Here is a 19636-nt window from a genome sequence, read left to right as displayed (position 1 = left end):
GGTTAGGCAGCATCTTTGGAGAACAAGGATAGGTGATGTATCGGGTCAAACTGAACAAGGGTCTCGACACGAAATGTCACCTATCCATGCTCTCCACAAAATAGACACAAAAAGGTGGAGTAACTCAGCGGGACAGGCAGCATCTCTGGAGAGATGGAATGGGTGAAGTTTCGGGTCGAGACCCTTCTCAAGACGTTTCATGTCTCAACCCGAAACGTCACGCATTCCTTCTCTCCAGAGATGCTGCCTGTTCCATTGAGTTACTCCAGCTTTTTGTGTCTTTCTTCGGTTTAAATCAGCATCTGCAGTTCCTTCCTGCACATGTTCTCCACAAATACTGTCTGACCTGCTCAGTTACTCCAGCACTGTCTCTTTAAGATACCACAAAAAGTTGTCACTTGAAATGGTGATCCACAGAGTTGGGGATAATATTAGCACAGATAGAGATATGATTAAACATATATAGTAATGGCATTAGTGTGGCACAGCTGGTCGAGCTGCTGCCTCACAGGGACAGAGACCCGGGTTCTATCCTCGGGTGCTGTCTGTGTGGAGTTTGTACATTCTCCCTGTGACCACATGGGTTTCCTCTGGGTGCTCCTGTTTCCTACCACATCCCAAAGACGTGCGGGTTTGTAGGTAACTGTCCATACATTGCCCCGAGTGTGTTGGGAATGGATGAGAAAGTGGGAGAACAAGGGACTAGTGTGTACGGGTGATCGATGGCTGGCGTGGACTCAAACAAGGGACTAGTGTGTACGGGTGATCGATGGCTGGCGTGGACTCAAACAAGGGACTAGTGTGTACGGGTGATCGATGGCTGGCGTGGACTCAGTGGGCGGAAGGACCCGTTTCCATGCCCTATCTCCAAGCATGGCTTTTCTGAAGTTTGCAGTCTTTCACTAGTAGCATATCAGAGGTACACATTATGCTCTCATTATGCTCTCAGCTGTTCACTATATATACTTAAAAAATGAATGTAACTTAATGACATTTGCTGATGTTCATAAGCTAAGTAGGAAAGTGCACTGTGCAGAGGCCGTAAAGTGTCTTCAATTGAATAGAAACATAGAAACATAGAAAATAGGTGCAGGAGTAGGCCATTCGGCCCTTTGAGCCTGCACCGCCATTCAATATGATCATGGCTGATCATCCAGCTCAATAACCTGTACCTGCCTTCTCTCCATACCCCCTGATCCCTTTAGCCACAAGGGCCACATCTAACTCCCTCTTAAATATAGCCAATGAACTGGCCTCAACTACCTTCTGTGGCAGAGAATTCCACAGACTCACAACTCTCTGTGTGAAGAAATGTTTTCTCATCTCGGTCCTAAAAGACTTCCCCCTTATCCTTAAGCTGTGACCCCTGGTTCTGGACTCCCCCAACATTGGGAATAATCTTCGCGCATCTAGCCTCTCCAACCCCTTAAGAATTTTATATGTTTCTATAAGATCCCCCCTCAGTCTTCTAAATTCCAGCGAGTACAAGCCTAGTCTATCCAGTCTTTCTTCATATGAAAGTCCCGCTATCCCAGGGATCAATCTGGTGAACCTTCTCTGTACTCCCTCTAAGGCAAGAACGTCTTTCCTCAGATTAGGAGACCAAAACATTTAAACAAGGGGGAGGGTACAGGGTTAGTTATCTTGTCTATAACCTATTGCAGCAAGTCAATACGAAAAATATAAGCTTGGAGAAAGAATAGAAAACCAGAATGTTTTTTTAAATAGTGAGAAGCTATTAAATGTTTGTATTTAGAACACTGAACAGTACACCATAGCAACAGGCCCTTCAGCCCACAATGTCTGTGCTGAGCATGATGTCAATTCCAACTAATCTCCTCTTCCTGCACAAGATCCATATCCCTCCATTCCCTGTGTATATCCATGTGCCTATCCAAAATCCTCTCAAATGCCACTATCATATTTGCCTCCATCATCACCCTTGACAGTTTGTTCCAAGCACCCACCGTCCTCTGCGTTTAAAAAAATATTTGCCTCATACTTCCCCTAATGTGGAGTGATCTCGAGTTCAGGAGGCAAAGAAGGTAAGCTTGGAGGTAGGTACACAAATAAATTAGATAGACAAATGTCATGTTAGCCTTTTTTGCAAGGGATTAGATTGGAGAAGTGAAGACATCTTGATGAGAATATACAAGGCTTGGCTGAGATCAGCTTTGAGTACAACATTCAGATTTGGCTTACTCATTGAGTCACACAGCGTGGAAACAGGCCCTTTGGCCCAACTTGCCCACACCGATCAGTATGCGCCATCTACAGTAGCGCCACCTACTGGCCTGTGACCCATATCCCTCCAAACATTTCCTATCCAAGTACCTGTCCAAATGTCTCTTTGAGAAACCAAGCGAAAGGCTCGGCGATCGCTTCGCTGAACACCTGCGCTCGGTCCGCATTAACCAAACTGATCGCCCGGTGGCCAAGCACTTCAACTCCCCCTCCCATTCCCAGTCTGACCTTTCTGTCATGGGCCTCCTCCAGTGCCATAGTGAGGCCCACCGGAAATTGGAGGAACAGCACCTCATATTTCGCCTGGGCAGTTTGCAGCCCAGTGGTATGAACATCGACTTCTCCAACTTTAGATAGCTCCTCTGTCCCTCTCTTCCCCTCCTCCTTCCCAGATCTCCCTCTATCTTCCTGTCTCCACCTATATCCTTCCTTTGTCCCGCCCCCCTGACATCAGTCTGAAGAAGGGTCTCGACCCGAAACGTCACCCATTCCTTCTCTCCCGAGATGCTGCCTGACCTGCTGAGTTACTCCAGCATTTTGTGAATAAATCGATTTGTACCAGCATCTGCAGTTATTTTCTTATACCAAATGTCTCTTAAATCCCTTCAAACATTGAGGAAAAATATTTTATATCTTTGAAATTTTCAAACTCAAAAGGGAAGTGGATCAACATTCATTAATTATTTTTAGACTTTTGAACATTTAAAGGTGCTTGGGGGGATATGGGGATCTGAAAGGGAAGTAGATTTGTGGTGCATTCTTAAACAGTGTGTGGCGTGTTACTTCTTTTGCCCTATGGTATTTGCGATGTAAATACTCCTTTCACAATTTAACTAAAAAATTATAAATAAATGAATGAACTTTGAGGAAGAAATGTGGAAAATACTTAAGGCGCGTGCACTTAGATTTTGCCCATTTTATGGTGATTGAAAGCCAAGCAATGTGGAACATGACTTGCTGCTTGCTGGCACTTGTACAGATTGCTGCTGTTTCTTTCAAAACAGCCTTCTTGATACCCTGCAGTTTAACATCTGAGGACTACATAATCTGCTACTATTTCTAGCCCATGGTGTGTTCCAAGGGCACACAGTGAAACACATCGAGATTTTGTAAACTCTGGGATTAATAGGTGCAGTGAAAAGAAATCTTGTTACAGTCGCATTTGTACAACACAGCCGTCCAAATGTGCTTGCCCCTTGGGAGGGGGGGGGGGTGGGAATCTTTATAAGAAGAAACTTGAGACTCGCTATATTAAAATGTAGAAACAGGGAACTGCAGGTGCTGGTTAAAACCAAAGATAGACACAAAGTGCTGGAGTAACTCAGCGGGTCAGGCTGTATCCCTGGAGAACATGGATGGACACAAAATGCTGGAGTAACTCAGCGGGTCAGGCTGCATCTCTGGAGAGAAAACATTTTGGGTCGGGCCCTTTCTTCAGACTCTTTTTCTCCAGAGATGCTGCCTGACCTGAGGAGAAACTCCAGCACTTTGTGTCTATCTCTTAAAATGTATTGCCATGTAAATTGTGTTTTGTACCGGGCCCTTGTTGCAGCGACAATCACCATCACCTGCACGATTTAAAGAGATCTTTGCTCGTTGTATCCAATTTGGTTGAGGAATGGTGCCACAAATATATGGTTTTTGCAAAAGGCTGAAGAAAGGAGGCCTTTCTAAACAATTAATAGGACCTTAACGTTGAACAGAGCCTTGAGTATGCCAGAAGCATATGTTGTCATATGTTGAAAGACTGGAGCGGCTCGGCTTGTAAACACTGGAATTTAGAAGGATGAGAGGGGATCTTATCGAAACATATAAGATTATTGAGGGGTTGGACACGTTAGAGGCAGGAAACATGTTCCCAATGTTGGGGGAGTCAGTTAGGGGCCACAGTTTAAGAATAAGGGGTAGGCCATTTAGAACGGATACGAGGAAAAACATTTTCAGTCAGAGAGTTGTAAATCTGTGGAATTCTGCCTCAGAAGGCAGTGGAGGCCAATTCTCTGAATGCATTCGAGAGCTAGATAGAGCTCTTAAGGATAGCGGAGTCAGGGGGTATGGGGAGAAGGCAGGAACGGGGTACTGATTGAGAATGATCAACCATGATCTCATTGAATGGTGGTGCTGGCTCGAAGGGCCGAATGGCCTACTCCTGCACCTATTGTCTATTGTCTAAGCACTATAGTAGAACTGGTAGAGCCGCTGCCTCACAGCGCCAGAGACCCGGCTTCGATGCTGACCTCAGGTGCTGTCTGTGTGGAGTTTTGTATGTTCTCCCGGTAACCACTGTGGTGTTTACAAGTACTCCGGTTTCCTCCCATATCCCAAAAACATACAGGTTGATAGATTAATCGGCCTCTATAAATTGCATCTAGTGTTTAGGGAGTTGTTGTGAAAGTAGGGCAATGTAGAACGGGTGGTTGACAGCTGGCATCGACTAGGTGGTATGATGAGTTTGTTTCCACGCTGCATCTTTCAATCAATCAATATCACCAGTCCTTCATCCCCATTGAATGCAAGTTCTAGAACAGCCATTCACTAGAAAGACTGCAGTGACTGGAGAAGAAAGCTCAGTATGGGCAACTCAATATGGGCAATACAGGCTGACTCTACCATGGATGCCAGATCCCAGAGAAAAAAGAATAAGAGATAAAGAAAGGAAAGCTCTTCATCCTCGGCCTTCCATGAAGCGGTGTCTTGACCATCTGAGCTGCAGAGAATTTAATGACTGAAGAAGCACCAGCAGTTGTGGTTATTGACTTGATGTTAGATTTCCTTCACTCTTTCCACCGCAGGTGTGTTACAGTCTCTGCATTGGAGCTCCCCCCGTGGTCCACGCTCGGGGCTCCCCCCCCCCCCCCCCCGTGGTCCACGCGCGGGGCTCCCCCCCTCTCCCGTGGTCCATGCACGGGGCTCCCCCCCCGCCCCCGTGGTCCACGCTCGGGGCTCCCTCCCCCCCCCCCGTGGTCCATGCGCGGGGCTCCCCCCCCGCCCCCGTGGTCCATGCACGGGGCTCCCCCCCCCCCGCCCCCGTGGTCCACGCGTGAGGCTCCCCCCCCCCCCCCCCGTATTCCACGCGTGGGGCTCCCCCCCCGCCCCCGTGGTCCACGCTTGGGGCTCCCTCCCCCCCCCCCCCCGTGGTCCATGCACGGGGCTCCCCCCCCCCCCCCATGGTCCATGCACGGGGCTCCCCCCCCCCCCGTGGTCCACGCTAGGGGCTCCCCCCCCCGTGGTCCACGCTCGGGGCTCCCCCCCCCTCTCCCGTGGTCCATGCACGGGCTCTCCCCCCCCCCCGTGGTCCATGCACGGGGCTCCCCCCCCCGTGGTCCATGCACGGGGCTCCCCCCCCCCCGGTCCCCGAATGGAGCTCCCCCCCCCCCATGGTCTCTGTGTTGATTAGTAAATTTCCGCGTGCACAGTAACACTTCCATTTCCGACATATGTAACATCTGACTTACGTAAGTGTCCACAAGACGTATCCCATACATACGCCGGGAGCATCTATTCTCGCCATCTTTTTATTACCCTGACTTCCTTTAAGAAAGCTTGCGAGTTGTTCTTTGACCAGCTTTTTAATCATTTGGCTTGGTGTCATCTTAAAGCATCAAATTTAGTTTGATAATGCACCTGAGAAAGACCAAGAAATATTTTGCTATGTTTAAAAATTATATAAATAAACCTGATATTTTTACGTCTACTTATCTAAATCTTTAACTCGTGGGTGTAATAGATACTAATAGTGATGTCAGTTATGGTGCAAATGATTTCTTAATGCAAATACATTCCCCAGTCTTTGTGCCTTTTGATAGGTCAGGTGCTTTAATGAAAATAGTATCAATATTCTGATGTAAATTATGAGAATATATTTGTAAATGCCATACATATCTCTTGCAGAGCATCTATATTTTTTGCCTTTTGTATCTCTCTGCCTCTTTATGGTTCATTATTAGATAAATATGGATAATTAATACGTATGTTTGGAGATACAACGTGGAAACAGGCCCTTTGGCCCACCGAGTCCACGCCAACCATGGATCAACTGTTCGCACGGTTTCCATGTTATTCCACTTTCACATCCACTCCCTATGCACTAGGGATCAATTTACAGCAACCAATGAACCTACAAACCTGCACGTCTTTGAGATGTGGGAGGAAACTGGAGCATGAAGTATGGGTGGCACATTGGCGCAGCAGTAGAGTTGTTGCCTTACAACCCCAGCGACCCGGGTTCGATCCTGACGTTGGGGGAGTTTGTACATTCTCCCCGTGCCCGCAAGAGGTTTCCTCCCACACTCCATAGAAGTACAGGTTTATAGGTTAATTGGCTTCGGTAAAAATTGTAAAGTGTATAGGCTGGGGTTAGTGCACTGGGTGATCACTGGTTGGCACAGACTTGGTGGGCTGATGGGCCTGTTTCTGCACTCCATCTCTAAACTGAACTAAACACCTGGAGGAATCCCACGCGGTCGCAGGCAGCACACATAGTCAGGATTGAACCCATGTCTCTGGCACTGTGAGGTGGCAGCTATGCCAGCTGTGTTACTAGATGTACGTTATATTTTTGGCGTATAAAGGAATACACACTTGCATTTATTTCTTATGCATATCAAAACTCTTAACTGTTATAAATTTGCTGTCCATAAAAGAACATTTTGTGCCAGGTTTAAAAAAAATGCTGTATAAATCGCAATAGGAATCCCTATGTTAAAAAATCAACCTGTACTGCACACTAATTTGTAACAGCATGATCATGGATATTGGCGCAGAATTTGCATTCCGCGGCAAAGCATTTGCACTTTCTACTCTGAATCTAGGGAAAAAAGATTATGCTCACCTTGGGTGGTCCACCAGGCGAGAGCCTGCATACAAGCTTCCCACTTTCTCTGGTAACAGGGCTTTCTGTTTGAGTGCAAATTGTACTTGATGCATACACCACGCTGGTTTCATAGAGCTGCTTGGATAAAAAAACAACCAGCTATGCAATGTTTTCTGGCTTCGCTAGCTGTGTGAACATTGTGCGTTTCTTATCGCAACACACAAGGAATTTTACTTAGAATGCAAAGAGCTGGGGTAACTCAGAGAGTCCTGCAGCATCTCTGGAGGTCATATATTGTTTAGTTTAGAAAGAAAGTGCGTTTAGAAACTTTAGTAACTCAGCTGGTCAGTCAGCAACTCTGGAGCATTAGTTTCGTTTATTGGCACATGTACCGAGATACAGTGAAAAGCTTTTTTGTTGCATGCTATCCAGCAGTGAATAGATGATACATGATGATAATTGAGCCGATTATAACGTAGAGACACAGTATAAAGGGTATAAGGTTTAGTGCAAGATAAAGTCCAGTAAAGTCTGATTAAAGATAGTTTGAAGGTCTCCAATGGGGTGGATTGGAGGTCAGGACTGCAATCTAGCTGATGAGAAGATGGTTTAGTTGCCTGATAACAGCTGGGCAGAAACTGTCCCTGAATTTTGAGGTGTGTACACTTCTGTACCTCTTGCCTGAGGGGAGCAAGAGTAACCAGGGTGAGACTGGTCCTTGATTATGCTGGTGGGCTAACCGCTGCACCACTGTGCCACCCTCTCCACATTTAGCCACCTACATTCGAAGGTTTTGTTTTTAATCAAATCACCAGTATTGGCAAAGATGATTTGATTAAATAAGTTATTAAAATTGGTGTGTTCAATGAGGGCATGTATCGAAGATTGCAACTAGATAGGACATGTAGTGGGAAGGGTCTCAACCCGAATGTCACCTATCCATGTGCTCCAGAGATGCTGCTTGGCCCGCTGAGTTACTCCACCACTTTGTGTCTTAATTCATGCAACTCTCTGCCATTGAACAGGTCGATGAATGGACGCATGTTTTTGTGAAAGTACCAAAAGGTGTAGCACAATGGGCAACCATTGCTATTGGTGCATGGTTATAGGAACAAATCAATACTCTGTCTTTAATGATCACTGTAAAAAAAAAAAAATTGGGCATCTTAAACGCAGTTCTTTTTTAAACCTAAATCAATAATGACTGCATGAGATTGATAATGATCAGTGCCATAACCAATGCGCAATGTGCCCCGATGTCTGTTTAGCCCCTGTCATGTATCATGCTGTTTAGTGCAGTGGTGAAGCTAAGAGGTAGTGTGCCTGGTTTATTAAGGCTCTCCAACCTAGCAATTATAAACCCTGAGTACTGAAACAATGGCCTCGGATTTATCGCACAGAAACTGCTGGTGCATACCGTCATTACTGTGCAATACTAACAGCATCTTCTGAAGGTGGTCTATGTTCATTTAAGCAAAGAAATTCAGAAAATCTTGTCTGCAATGCACAGCTCCTTTTGCAGAGAGCCCAGTTCTACCCACACAGCATCAATTTGATATGAATTTCAATCTTTTTTCACACATTATTGCTGCAAACTAATTAAAATACAAAGCCTTATTCACTCAAAGGAATTAAGGTTATGATTGTCTGTGCGTGTGTGTGCTCTAAGGAGGTCTTAAAAAGATCTTCCATGTGCACTTATCTGCTGAGAAGATTTATGCGGATGTTGCCAGGACTCGAGGGCCTGAGCTTCGGGGAGAGGTTGGGCAGGGAAGGGCTTTCTTTGTTCCTTGGAGAGCAGGAGATTTTAAGGGGTGATTTTAAAGTGGTGTATAAAATCATGAGGGGCATAAAAAGGGTGAATGCACATGCTCTTCTTTCTAGGGTAAGGGAATCAGCAACTCGAGAATGTAGGTTCAAGGTGATAGACAGAAAGTGCCGGTGTAACTCAGTGGGTCAGGCAGCATCTCTGAAGAAAAAGGATGGTGATGTTTTGGGTCGGGCCCGCTGAATTAATCCAGCACTTTGTGTCTATCTTTGCAAAACCAGCATCTGCAGTTCTTTGTTTCGACCAGTGGAAGTGTTGTGGCAGGTACAATGACAATGTTTATAAGTCATTTGGATGGGTACATGGATAGGAGAGGTTTAGAGTTATATGGGGAAAACATGGGCAAATGGGACTAGCCACGATGGGACATATTGATCTGCATAGGCGATTTCAATTGTTCTTTATTGCCACGTATATACTGCACAGTGAACTTCTTGCACCTGTCGTCGTATTTTGGGACCATTTACAAAAGAAAAATTAAAAATGCAAAGTCTGGTCCGCACGCGCGCCTCCCTGGAATGCCCTCGATCCAGGTAGGCCCCAGGCTGCTGCAGGGCCTCCTCCACCGCTCTCGACCAACTCGGCCCACCAACCACCTCGCCAACCACCTCTGTGTCCCTTTGGACCAAAGGGCCCGTTTCCATGTCATGTGACTCTACGATAGCTCAAGAAAACCCATACAATCACAGGCACAACCTACAAGCTTCATGTTGACAGCACCCTCGATCTGGTTTGAACTCAGATCCCTGGACTGGAGGCAGCAGCTCTCCAATTGTTCAATGGTGCTTTATTTGTGGCACTGTATCTGTGCCAACCTGCCGAGTATTTCCAGCATTCTTTTTATCAATCTAATGTGATACTTTAAATAATGCTGCGTGGTGTTAACTTGAAGGAAAATTCTACCGAAATCTAAAGGCATTTAAGAACTGTAAGATGGAGAACAATTTTGGTTGGCTCTGCTGGTGCAAGTATTATAGAACGTAGCACAATGTAGCTCAGGAACTGGCCCTTCCACCCACAGTATCTGTGCCAAACGTGATACCAAGGTCACTTCTTATGTATACATACCTCTAGATTCAGGGTCAGTTGCTTCCCAGCTGTTAACAGGCAACTGAACCATCCTCTCAACAACTAGAGAGCATTCCTGAGCTACTATCTACCTCATTAGAGACCCACAGACTATCTTTACTCTGGACTTTATTTTGTAGTAAACATAGTTCCCTTTATCCTGTATCTTTACACTGTGGATGACCCGATTGTTATCATGTATGTTCTTTCCACTGACTGGATAGAATGCAATAAAAAGCTTTTCATTGTACCTTGGTACATGTGACGATAAACTAAACTAAACTACTTGCAAGAAATCCATTTCCTCCATTCCCTGCATATGCATATGTTCAAAAATCGTATTTGTCCTCACCCCCACCTCTGGCAGCACATTCCAGGCACTCATTAACCACACATTGCCATTAAACTTTGCCCCTCTCACCTTAAAGCTATGACCTCCAGCATTTAGGTATTCCCGTTATATTAATGTTTATAAATGAATTATACTTGATCATGTCTCACCTTGGGTTTGGGATTACTCTTTGATGCCCCTTTGATGTGGTCACTGAAGAGCTTTATTTGTCTTGAAATTACTGAAAATGAATTTAATTTCACTGATGGAAAGAAATAAAAATAAAGTCTCACTTTTATGTAAATTCAGTAAATTGTTATGCAAATAAATATATACTTCAGGATTTTAAAATAATCTGTGAGAGGATCAAAGGCACTACATCAGACGAATTGTACCTCAAACTTTGTCAGATCTAAACTGTTTATATTTGTTAATCCAAGTTGTAGAACTATTATCATTTTAATAAGCTGCACAATAAGAATGATTAAAATAGATTTTCCATTTATGCATCAAGCTCTTTTGTTCAGTTAAAGTCATCCTTGGATATTCTAAATTAAAATTGAGTTTAGTTTCATATAGAAAGGAACTGCAGATGCTGGTTCATTACGAAGAAGGACACAAAGTGATGGAGTAACTCTGCGGGTCAAGCAGCATCTTTGGAGAAAAAAGATGGTGGGAGGAAAAGGGTGGGTGAACACATCCTTTTTCTCCAGAGATATTGCCTGACCTGCTGAGTTACTCCAGTACTTTCTGTCTATCTTGTGTTTAGTCTCACTGTTGAAACACAACTATTCACCTTTGGAGCCAAATCAAAAGCTGGACAATCAACATTGTATTGATGTTTGGACATGTCCACACACTATGCATGGACAAGTGTACCACTTATCATACTGGAAGCTTGCTGAAAGGCTAAGTGCAAAAGTAGTTACCACCTGCTGAAACATACCATCTAACAGTGCTGCGTCTTTAGAGCTCAGATCCCAAACTAATCCCCTCCCATAACGTTCCACAGCAGAGCATGTGTTCAGCAACTGAAGATTAGATACTAATTAGCTGGCATTTATTTTGAGAGAACTAGAATATAAAAACACGCATGCAATGCTGAGGCTTTATGGTAAGACCGCATTTGGACTATTATGAACAGTTTTGAACCCCATAAGTGAGGAAGGATGTGCTGGCATTGGAGAGGGTTCAGATGAGCTTTATGAGAATGATCCCAGGGATGATTCGGTTAACGTACGATGAGCGTTTGATGGCACTGGGCCTGTACTCGCTGGAGTTTAGAAGGATGAGGGGGGACCTCATTGAAAGTTACCGTATAGTGAAAGGCCTGGATAGAGTGGATGTGGAGAGGATGTTTCCACTAGTGGGAGAGTCTAGGACCAGAGGGCACAGCCTCAGAATAAAAGGACATATCTTTAGAAAGGAGATGAGGAGGAATTTCTTTAGTCCGAGGATGGTGAATCTGTGGAGTTCATTGCCACAGATGGATGTGGAAACCAAGGCAATGGATATTTTATGGTGGAGATTGACAGATTCTTGATGAGTAAGGGTGTCAGGGGTTATTGGGAGAAGGCAGAAGAATGGGGTTGTGAGGAAAAGGTAGATCAGCCACAATTGAATGGTGTTTGGCCAAATTCTGCTACTAGAACTTATGAACTTATACTAATTGTACAATGACAGCAACAGTAGAAATCTGTGGCTTACCTTTTATTCTAGATTTCTTTAAAGTGTTTGTTTTTTCAAGGAGAGATGAATCAGAAGCTAAGAGACATTCCATTGATCAAAGCTTCTGCACAAAATAAGTTGATAAGACAGGACTAGAATTAGGCCATTCAGCCCATTGGGTCTGCTCTGCCATTCAATCTTGGCTGATCTATCTCTCCCTCTCAACCCCATTCTCTTACCTTCTCCCCATAACCCCTGATACCCTTACTGGTCAAGAATCGCTCTAAAAATTGCTTTAATTTTTTTTTTTAAATTAAAAAAATTGTTTTAAAAATACCCAATGACTTGGCCTCCACTGCCACCTGTGGCAATGAATTCCACAGATTCACCACTCTCCGACTAAAGAAATTTCTCCTCATCTCCTTTCTGAAGTACGTCCTTTTATTCTGACTATGGCCTCTAGTCTTAGATTCTCCCACTGGAGGAAACATCCTCTCCACATTCAATAGGACGGTAGGAAGAGCACATTTGAGAAAAATGAGCAGAGGGTTGTCAAACAAGATGGGCTGTTGGAAGAACAAAGGGTATCAGAAGATCCTGGATATTAACCTGGAGTCTTAAAGAGCAGTCTGCTACCTGACCTGAGGGGAAGGATGAGAAGGAGCCCCATCAGAGAGACACCGTTATACGTGCAAAGATTATTAAAGTGCCAGGGAGGGACGCAAAGTAACTTGAGAAAGTTAATGGAATCATGGCTTATGCAGAGGACTAGTCTGCTGTGCAACAGAACTCCGGGTTAGATGTCCATCTCCAAATGTCTAATATTAGGTCACCGATGTCAAATGCTGCTGGAAGATCAGCAACTGGGTGAAAGGTGCTCTTTGGATTGCCCAAAACTTGTTGACCTCCCAACAGAGCAAGATGTGCATTGGGGAATGTTGCCGACTGACCCACTCCAGACTGCAGGAGTACGTGCTGAGGGACGCACTGGAGCTTGGTGCAGATCTGTGGGGGAGACTGCGGACCACAGTCTATGGTCCTTCTGCTGCTGAACATTGCAGGGGCAGGGTATGGTTGAGAAACCCCTCAAACTAGGGAAGGGATGTCACCCCAGGGGGCCACACGAGTGGCAAGGGTGTCGGGTATCATTATGTTTTTTGGGAACGCTACCAAATATAATACTAATGAATGTATGTTTAGCCATGGAGAATGTCGGAGGAATCCTGTACAGCTCTTGTTTTGTATATATTTTTTGTTAGGCTTCGGGTTGGGACCTTCAGACTGAATAGCTGGGGTGTGGAGGGAATGGACGTGATATTTTGGGTTGGGACGCTTCTTCAAATGATTGTACTGAGTTAGGTTTAGTTTATTGTCATGTGTACAGCGGTACAGTGAAAAGCTTTTATTGCGTGCTAACCAGTCAACGGAAAGACAATACAAGATTACAGTCGAGCCATCCAGACTCAGTGGGGGGGAGAAAGCTGGAAAAAAAGGTGGGGTGGGACAAAGCTGGGCAATTACTTATGGATGTAGGTGAGGTGGGGATTGGCAGATGAATGGATAAAAGCCATTGTCTCCAGAGATGCTGCCTGACCCGCTTAGTTACTCCAGCACTTTGTGTTTCACTAAAGTATATTGTATCACTCAGGAAAATCAAGGTTGATCTGTGCCGACTCCATAAAAACCTGCCTTTAACCCATTTCCCATGATAACATCTGTTGAAAAGTAGTATAATTTTAGGTTCAAAGTTTACAAGTGAATGGACAAATGCCAGAGATGAAAAGGAGACAAAAGGTTGGGAGATAAAGAGTGAAGAGGGATAGTGTGAAGCCAGGGGGAGGGATATCGGTGGAAGAGGACGGATTTGGGGAGGGTGGGAGAAATGAGTGCACACCAGGGTGGGAGAGGGAGTGGGGGGGGGGGGGGTATTACAGAAAAATGGAGAATTCAATGTTCATACCGTTGGGTTGTAAGCTATCCAAGAGGAATATGAGGTGCTGTTCCTCCAGTTAGGATGTGGCTTCATTCTGGCAAAGCAGGAATCACAGAGGGAGAGAGAACAGTGAGAGGTCTCACAGAGCTCCCGTCAGTGAGGAAGAAAACTACATCTGCGGCATAATTTGAGATTGCGCAGTGCACCAGTATAATGGAGACACAAAGAAGGGCAGATGCTAGAATCCTGAGTAAAACACAGTCCACTCAGTGGGTCAGGCAGCATCTGTGGAGGGAGTGGACAGGCAATGTTTTGTGTCAGGCCACTTCTTCAGATTGATTGCACATAGTTTAGTTTAGTGTATTATCATGTGCAGCAAGGTACAGTGAAAAGTTTTTGTTGCATTCTAACCAGTCAGCGGAAAGACTATACATGATTACAGTCGAGCCATTCCACAGTGTTTACAGGGAATAATGTTTAGTGCAAGGTAAAGTCCAATTAAAGATGTATTTTGAAACTATGGAAATCAGACTCTGCTCCTCAGTTTGAGACTTGGTTAAGAGAATTAATGGGCATATTACACGTAGAGAGGTTGAGATATGAATTGTCTGGCAACCCTCAAAAGTTCTTCAACATATGGAACCCAGTGCTGCAGCATATTAAGGACAAGTAAAACTATCCCCTCAATGCCACATGCTTTTGTACCTTCTTTGAATCCAGCAGTGAAAACACTGAAATATTTGACTTGTGAAAATGACCTTGCCTCATGTTTTTGTGCTTTTGTCTTTTTTGTCACATTGTAGTTATGTTTTCTTTAAAATTTATTTTAATTTATTTATTTGTTTGTTTTTGTTTGTTTGTTTTCATGATTATGTAGGGAAGGGGAGGGATGGGGTTTACTGTTGTTGTTATATGCACTGTAATCAATTAAATTAAAAATTAAAAAAATAAACATTAAAAAAAAAAAGTTTTTTAAAAGATAGTCTTCATTGAGGTAGATAGTAGCTCAGAACTGCTCTCTAGTTGATAGAATGGTTTAGTTGCCTAATAATAGCTGGGAAAAAGTTGTTCCTGAATCTGTCGGAGTGCGTTTTCACACTTCTGTACCTCTTGTCTGAATGGAAGTGCAGAAGAGGGAGTGACTGGGGTGAGAAGACTTGGGGAGTTAAGTTGCTTCCTGTTCCTCTTAGCTTCTATCACATTGTCGATTTCTATCACAGTGACCATAGTGCACAATATTTGAGCATTAAAACTTTAACCCAAAGGTGGGTGGCACAGTGGCGCAGCAGATCGAGCCACTTCCTCACAGCACCAGAGACCCAGGTTCAATCCTGACCTCAGGCACCGCCTGTGTGGAGTTTGCATTTTCTCCCTATGACCCGTGGCTTTCCTCCGGGCGCTCCGGTTTCTTCCCATGTCCAAAAAGATGTGTGGCTTTTGCAGGTTAATTGGCCCTCTGTAAATTGCCCCGAGTATGTAGGGAGTGCATGAGAAAGTGGGATAACATAGAACTAGTGTGAATAGGTGATTGATGGTCGGCGTGGACTCAGTGGGCCGAAGGGCCTGTTTCCATGCTGTTGCTGTAAAACGAAAAAAGTTGCCCAATTTTGTCTGTTATTTTCTTTCAGTGGAACCTATTTCCTCTGCGCCTTTAGGAAAGGAAGAGACTGACAAGGGAGATAGGGTGGGAGGAGGAGTGCACTTATTTTGACCTTTCGGTTATAGAGGAGGGTAGAGCTTTTCAAATACTATCTAGAAAGAAGATATAGGGAGACAGTGGAAGAGGAGATGGGATATTAAGCCGCATAACTTCAGGGGACATATTTGAATGTCCTCTTAGGGGGGAAAAAGTAATATTTGTTCAGACTTTATTGTTGATAAAATTATGGACCATTTGCTCATCAAGAAAGAAAATCTGTTTTGAAGAAGGCAGCAATAAATATTGGATATAAATATATATATTTCTAGCCTGACCATAGATTCACATATTCAGTTGTTCAACCAGTCAAACTTGTTCTATTGTACAGCTAGACCGTCTCATGTATTTCAGCAATGTTTCATCTAAACATTTTCTATATTTCTTGATCTTGTGACAAAATGGGCTTTTATTAACATTGGTAATATTGTATTGGTAATATTTGTAAACATTGGTAATATTGATAATATTAATAGAATTAGAGACTGAATTGGTTGGTTGATGGTTCTATGACTATAATTGAAAACACAGCCTGGAAACGGGTCCTTCGACCCACCAACTCGATGCCAATCATTGAACACCCATTCATACTGGTTCTACGATATCCCACATTTTCATCCACTACCCACACACTGGGGAGCAAGTCACAGAGGCCTGTTAACCTACAAACCCACACATCTTTGGGAAGTAGGAGAAAACCAGAGCACCTGGAGGAAACCCACGTGGTCACAGGGAGAACACGCAAACTCCACACACATCCAGCACCCAAGGTCTGGATTAAAGCTGGGTCTCTGTCTCTGTGAGGCAGCAGCTCTACCAGCTATGCCACTGTGCTGCCCCTTTAGTGTAAAGTATCAAGGAATATAGCATAAATAGGCAGAAGAACAAGGAGATAGCAATAAACCTATTTAGCTAATCTTTTATTTGTGTTGAATTGAACTCATTGACAGATTAGTTTATCTAATGCTGCAGCAGACTAAGAGCATCATGGAGCATTCTTTTATCAGTGCATGGAAAATATTATTATAACTAAAAATAGCTTCCTTAAAACATTCTTGTCAGTGAAAACGGCAAAGGCTGGTTGCTCCAGTTGACTTCATGGTGTGACATTTGGATTGATACAAGAATTCTGCACTTACAGTTTAAGACAGGAATTCTGATATGTGAATCTGGCAACAAGACTGACACAAGTTAGCGTTTGATCACTAAACAGAGCTAAAGATAGCATTGGATGCATTAAAATAGTGTTTTGACGTGTTGGCATAATATTGGGTAATTTTATAGAGGTGTATAAAATCATGAGATGAATAGATGGGGGAAAGTGCACAGTCTTTAACCCAGATTAGGGGAATCAAGAACCAGAGGATATGTGTTTAAGGCGAGGAGGAAAACATTTAATAGGAACCTAAGGGACAACCTTTTTACATAAAGGGTGATAGGTGATAGGAATTTTACAGTGTTACAGCAGCAAAGTGGATAGCAAGAGATCATTCATTATAAATAAAAGCAAAGACAAGGATAAATTGTCATCAATTTACTGTGTATTCCTTAACTGTTACTGTTGACTCGTCTGCTGGGAGCAGTGCTGGTTGTGCAGTCTCACAGCAGCGGGAAGGAAGGACCTCCTATATCTCTCCTTCATGCACTTGGGGTGAAGGAGTCTGTCACTGAAGGAGCTACTCAGTGCAGTGACAGTGTCCTGCATGGGGTGGCAGTCGTTGTCCAGCAGCGATGTTAGCTTTGCCATCATCCTCCTCTCTCCCACCGCCTGCACTGAGTCGAGGAGGCAACCCAGGACAGAGCTGGCCTTCCTGACCAGCTTGTTGAGTCTCTTCCCATCCGCCGCTGAGATGCTGTTGCTCCAGCAGACCACTTCATAGAAAATGGTTGATGCAACCACAGTGTTGTAGAAGGTCCTTAGGAGTGCCCCCTGCACTGCAAAGGACCTGAGACTCCTCAGCAGATAAAGTCTGCCTTGGCCCTTTTTGTATAGCGCATTGATGTTTTCGGTCCAGTCAAGTTTATTGTTTAGGTAGACACCCAGGTAGTTATAAGAGTCCACCCTCCCGATGTCCATTCCCTGGATGTTAACCGGTGTCGGGGGGACTTGGCTGCGCCTGGTGAAATCCCCCACCATCTCCCTAGTTTTCCCCTCGTTGATCTGGAGGCGGTTCCGCTGGCACCAGTCCACAAACTCCTTCATCAGTTCTCTGTACGCCCTGTCATCGTCGCCCGTGATGAGGCCGACAATGGCAGAGTCATCAGAGAACTTCTGTAGATAGCAGTTTGCAGGTAGGTGGGACTAGTTCTTGATTAATAAGGGCATCAAAAGTTACAGGGCGAAGGCAGGAGAATGGGGTTGAGGAAAAAATAGATCAGCCATGATTGCATGGCGGAGCAGACTCGATGGGTCAAATAGCCATCTAAATATTCTACTACTATGTTTTATGGTCTGATGTTGCAGTTGGGGTATGTTGGTCGGTGTGGGCAAGTCTGGCCGAAGGGCCTGTTTCCACACTGTATAACTGTATGACTCTAAAACTAAAGCTATCTCTGCAATCCTTCCAGTTTTAGACTACTTTAAAGACTTTAAACTTTAGAGATCCAACGTCAAAACAGGCCTTTCGGCCCACCGAGTTCACGGATAAGCGATCATCCCGTACACTAATAAAATCCTACACACTAGAGACAATTTTCAATTTACAAAAGCTAATTAACCTACAAACCCGTACATCTTTGGGGTGTGCAGGAAACAGGAGCACCCAGAGAAAACCCACGTGGTTGGGAGAACATACTAACTCCGTTCAGACTGCACCCATAGTCAGGATCGAACCAGGGTCTCTGACGCCGTGAGGCAGCAACTCTACCACTGCACCAATGTGATGCCCTGTTATTTGTGACTAAGAAATTTTGGGTATCAGTTGCGGTGTGAAAAAATGGTATTTGCGTTACTGACATGCTGTAATGTGCATGGCGTGTCAGTGATTACACTTGGTTAGAACAATATTCTATCGTATTATCATAATGTGACAATAAAACTGCGCACCTCATCATTCTGGAATACGTCGCCGCTGGAAACGATGTTTCAGGATTGTCAGTAACAGTTTGTGATCTGCTACATGCGTAAAGGGCACCTCGGTAGGAGCTGACAAAATTTCTTCTCACCGAAGATAATTACTTGTGATTCCTTCTCAATTTGTGCATAGATTTGTTGGCTCCTGCCAAGCATCTGTGAAGCCATCGCTGCAGGCTTTTCCTGCCTCTCATCCACAATGTGGCTGATAACAGTACCTACATAATAGGCTTCACAGGTGAGCTTTAAACTTAGCTTTGTGTCTTTACTTTAGACTTTAGATTCAGCGTGGAAACAGGCCCTTCGGCCCACCGAGCCCACACTGTCATGTTGCAGTTATATAAGACATTGGTGAGGCCACATTTAGAGTATTCTGTTCAGTTTTGGGCACCATGTTATAGGAAAGATGTTGTCAACATTCAAGAGTGCAGAGAAGATGTTGCCATGACTCGAGGGCCTGAGCTCTCTGGAGAAGTTGAACAGGCTGGGATTCTATTCCTTGGAGCACAGGGGTGGATGAGGGGTGGTCTTATAAAGGAGTACAAAATCATGAGAGGAATAGATCGGGTAATTGAAGAGATGCTTTTTCCCAGAGTAGGGAATGGAGAAAACACAGGCCCAGTCTGAAGAAGGGTCCCGACCCAAAATGTCATCCAACCTTGTTCTCCAACGATGTTGCCTGACCTGCTAAGGTACTCCAGCTCTTTGTCTTTCTTTGGTATAAACCAGCATCTGCTGTTCCTTTCTATACATGTGAAAGTTGAATTCCATTCATCTGAACCAACCTTCAGCTTATAGATACTGAATATCGTCAGCTGCAACTATTGGTAAAGTATGGACACAAAATACTGGAGCAACTCAGCGGGTCAGGCAGCATCTCTAGAGAACATGGATAGGTGACGTTTCAGGTTGGGACCCTTCTTCAAACATTGGTAAAGCATGATGTTGGCCATGATGTTAGCGAGGCATGAGTTGTATCTGT

At 44.4% G+C, this 19636-nt stretch overlaps 1 protein-coding gene across 3 annotated transcripts in view; it reads left to right on the top strand.

Moving 5' to 3' along the window:
• kcnj3a (potassium inwardly rectifying channel subfamily J member 3a) overlaps positions 1–19636 on the top strand; it is a 98966-nt gene that overhangs the window by 34173 nt on the left and 45157 nt on the right. The window lies entirely within an intron of this gene.

Source organism: Rhinoraja longicauda, chromosome 8 (genome assembly GCF_053455715.1).
Source record: "Rhinoraja longicauda isolate Sanriku21f chromosome 8, sRhiLon1.1, whole genome shotgun sequence".
NCBI lineage: Eukaryota > Metazoa > Chordata > Chondrichthyes > Rajiformes > Arhynchobatidae > Rhinoraja > Rhinoraja longicauda.
This window is presented reverse-complemented; position numbering and strand designations above follow the sequence as displayed.